Source organism: Mus pahari, chromosome 6 (assembly GCF_900095145.1).
Source record: "Mus pahari chromosome 6, PAHARI_EIJ_v1.1, whole genome shotgun sequence".
NCBI lineage: Eukaryota > Metazoa > Chordata > Mammalia > Rodentia > Muridae > Mus > Mus pahari.
In genome coordinates, this window is record NC_034595.1 from 70,273,111 (window position 1) to 70,277,519 (window position 4,409).

Genomic DNA, 4,409 nt, shown 5'->3' on the forward strand with positions numbered 1-4,409 from the left:
GAGCCACCATGTGGTTGCTGGGATTTGAACTCCGGACCTTCAGAAGAGCAGTCGGGTGCTCTTACCCACTGAGCCATCTCACCAGCCCCCTGTTTTTGATTTTGTTTTGTTTTGTTTTGTTTTGTTTTGAGACAGGGTCTCACTATGTGGCCTTGACCGATATGGAATTCACTATATAGAACAGGCTGGCTTGGAACTCATTGAGATCAGCCTGTTTCCGCCTCTGTAGTTTTGTTTTGGACTCAGTAAAGATGAGTCCAAAACAAAACAAAATCAAAAACAAAAAAAATTAAAAAACAGAATGAGAGTGATGGAGTGAGCGAGCACACATGAAGATGAGAAGAAGAGGTGGTGGAAGGATGGGGGGATGGGAAGGGAGAGAGCGCAGCCCCTTTACCCCTTCTCCTTTGGTATTTAAACCAGCTGGGCATGGTGGCCTCTAAGTCTAACACTCAGGAGGCAGAGACAAGTGGATCACTGTGAGTTCAAAGTGGACCACTGTGAGTGGTCTACATAACAAGTTCCAGGACAGCCAGAGCTACACACTGAGACCCTGTCTCAGACAAAACAAGCTATTTTAAAATCTTACTTTATGTAGATGAATGTCTCGCCTGCGTGTATAGTCTATGCTTCACGTGTGGTCCAGTGCCTGTGGAAGCCAGAAGAGAGGGCTGTATCCCCTGGATCTGGGGTTGCAGACACTTATGAGCTATCACTGTGAGCTCAGACTGGAAATGTGGAAGAGCGGCCAGGGTCTGAACTAAGGAGCCATCTCTACAGTATCCCTCTTTTCTTTTTAAACTTACTCCATGTAGTGCTGCCTGTGTGTGCATGGATGTGGGGCCATGTACTAGAGCATGGCTTGCCCTTTCAGAGTCTGCAGCGCTCCCTGAAGGAAATCAACTCCACCCCCAGGAGCCATCAGTTGGCATCCTGCACTGAATCAGCTGCTCTGCGGATGCGGAGGGCGCCCCACACCACCCATGCTGGGATTTTGGATCTGGCATACGTCTTGTGTGTGCGTATGAACTCATCTGTGTAACAATGTTGCATTCAGAAAACAATGTCTGACTGGAGATGTCTACAATTCCTAGCCTTTACAATTTTTCCGTGTTTTCTTTGTCAACGATTCCCTGAGTCCTGGGGAAAGGAGTGTGATATAGATTTCTCATTTAGGGCTGACTACTCCACAGCCTCCTAATCAATGTGTGTTGGCCAGATGTGGGCCTCTATTAATCTCCATCTCCTCCAAAAGGAGACTTTTCTGATAAGGGTTGAGAGATGCACTAATCTGTGGATACAAAAGACGCAAGGAGCAGTTTGTTAATATGCTCGCTTAGCAAAAGAACAGCAACAGGCTGTCGCCCAGGGCCTATGATTTAGCCAGCCCTGGGCTCTGTCTCAGTTAACAGTGACAAGTATCAAGTATGAGTTCTGTCTTGTAGAGAGAGCTTTAAAACAAATCAGAAATTTGTTGGTTACTCCCATAATGTCCAAGCCACTATTACCATGCATATTGCCAGGCCACTTATGACTGTAGCTCACAGGGCTCCCAACTGGGTAAAATGATTGCATCCTCGGTTTTTGTAAACTTACATTTCCAGGAACCTCCTCCTCCTCTATTTTTTTTTTTTTTTTTTGAGACTCATCGTATAAAATCCAAGCTTATCTCAAACTCATTATGCAGCTAAGGATAACCTTGAACTTGCGATCCTACTGTCTTTACCTCCCAAGAATATGGATCACAGACCTGTACCACCACACCTGCTTTACAGTGTGCTGGGAATTGCACACACACACACACACACACACACACACACACACACACACACATCCTCATCTTATTTTTTTATGGCTCTAATGTTATCTTCTTGAAAACACCTCTCTAGGATACCAGGTGCAAGCAGTTTCCTGTCTTGGACCTCAGAATTCTAGTTTCACGTCATTGATTTACCAAGTATCTCCCAGATGCCTGGATACAGCAGCAAGAACAGAAAATTGATATTCATGGGCTGGAATCACTGTGACCTGCCTGCATCTCACCTGAGTGCTGGGATTAATTCCCGATGACCAACTTCTCTCCTAATTCTGCTATGAATACATTCTTATTGGACAGGATAGCTGAATACCAAATACCACCTCTCAAGCCCCCAGTTTCCTCAACAGAGACCGTGGAACCTTCGAGAGGCAGAAAGCTGGTGGAGGAGACATGGGTCATAGGGAATCTGCCATCATGGGAATGGGGACTCAGGCTGCTTCTTTCTCTTCTGGGCTCTGGATTGTGACGTAAGTGCATTTTCCTCTGTCTTTTGCTATTGCATCCAGTACCAGATCAGAGGCTCTAAGCAACGGGGCCTCTTGATCTTGGATTAAAACTGAATAATAACTTAGGATTCATTCTGTCTGTTTCTGTCTTCAAGAAAAGATTGCAGAGGTTTGGTATAACTTACCCTTAAAAGTTTGGGAGAATTCACTACTAAGCCCATTTCTTTCTGTTGCTGATTGGGAGTCTGTTAGTTACTGATTTTGGACAGCCCACATCATCTGCTTCCTTTTGTGTGACAAAGTTGTAATTTATGTCTTTCAGGAAGCTGGTCCATTTCATTTAAGCTGCTGTGGTGGCTTGGATGAGAATGGCCCCCATTGATACATCTGCTAGAATACCTGGTCCCCAGTTGGTGGAACTGTTTGGGAAGGATTAAGGAGGTGTGGCCTTCTCGGAGGAGGTGTGTTACTGGATGTAGGCTTTGAGGTTTCAGAAGATTGGGATAATTCCCACTTAACTCTCTCTCTCTGCCTCCTGTGTGAGGTCCAGGATGAGAGCTTTATGTGCATGTGTGTCTGTGTGAGGGTATCAGAAACTCTGGAACTGGAGCTGCAGACTTGTGAGCTGCCACTTGGGTGCTGGGAATTGAACCTGGGTTGTCTGGATGAGCAGCCAGTACTCATAGCCATCTCTCCAGGCCCCCTAAGCTCTTTCTTTTGTTGCCTTGGTTGTGGTGTGTTCTCACAGCACCAGAAGAGAAATTGTGGGGGCTAGGGAGATGGCTCAGTGGTTAAGAGCACTGACTGCTCTTCCAGAGGTCCTGAGTTCAAATCCTAGCAACCACATGGAAGCTCACAACCATCCATAATGAGATCTGGTGCTCTTTTCTGGTGTCTGAAGACAGCTTCGGTGTACTCATATACATAAGATAAATAAATAAATCTTTAAAAAAAAAAAAAAAGAAGAAGAGAAATTGTATACTGAACAGTGTGTTACCCTAGTCCCTCAGTTACCTGCTTAACCCATGATGTCTGCACTGGTGGTGCCTCTTCCATTCCAAGTATTAATAATGTGTGTTCTCTTGCCCTCTCTCCACAACCAATTAAGTCAACTGATGAAAATAGCTGACTTGGGCATTTGCAGTCGTAACTTCAGTCTCTGCTCGAGGTTCTGCATTGCTAGGAGGGCTGCGTAAAACTCTCTCAGAAGGACTGTTCGGGTCAATGAGCTATTTGTGGATTCTCTGTTGGAAATGCCTGATGTCTTAGACCCTTCAGAAGGTTTTTCCTGTAGTGGTTATCAGTGTTTGGGGGGGGGGGTGCTATCGAACTGGTCCTTTCTCTCTCAGGTTCTTTTATTTTGTATCTCTAAGCAGGTCAGCACACACCTCCTCCAGAGACCTGGAGGTGAGTGAGGGGCTCTAGCGGGCCCAAGCGTGGCAGACATGGCAATGTTTCCTTCCTTTCCCCGTCCCTTGCTAGAAACAGATTCCATTCCTAAAGCTAGCCCCCAAGGCCTATCTCTTTGTTTGACCACTGACTCATTCCTGAGACAAGACACCAAGGTTTAACAATTAAAATTTATTGTTTGGCTAATCTGTCCAGTCAGGATCTACCAATTCACCCTAGCAAAGACTCCCCCTTCTCTCCTTAAAAACTTAAAACTCCTGGGGTGGGGTTGGGGGGTGGGAAGGGGGTGAGAAGGGAGGAAACGCTGCTGCCACCACCGCAGCTTGATGTCTGCCTCTACAGTCTTTTCCTCTGGGATAATAAATCTCCTTTGTGTCAAGAACTTGGTGTCTGGGAGTGTCCTGTACTAACTCTGAGGGGGCCACAACCTCCCTTACAGTGGGGCTGGTGATGGGAATTCAAAATCTTTTTTTTTTTTTAGATTTATTTTATTCATTTATTATATGTAAGTACACTGTAGCTGTCTTCAGACACTCCAGAAGAGGAAGTCAAATCTCATTGCGGATGGTTGTGAGCCACCATGTGGTTGCTGGGATTTGAACTTAGGACCTTCGGAAGAGCAGTCAGGTGCTCTTACCCACTGAGCCATCTCACCAGCCCGGGAATTCAAATTCTTTGTATGGACACCTCCTTTTATGTTTCTTTAAAAGCTAAGTAAACTTGCCTGTACATTA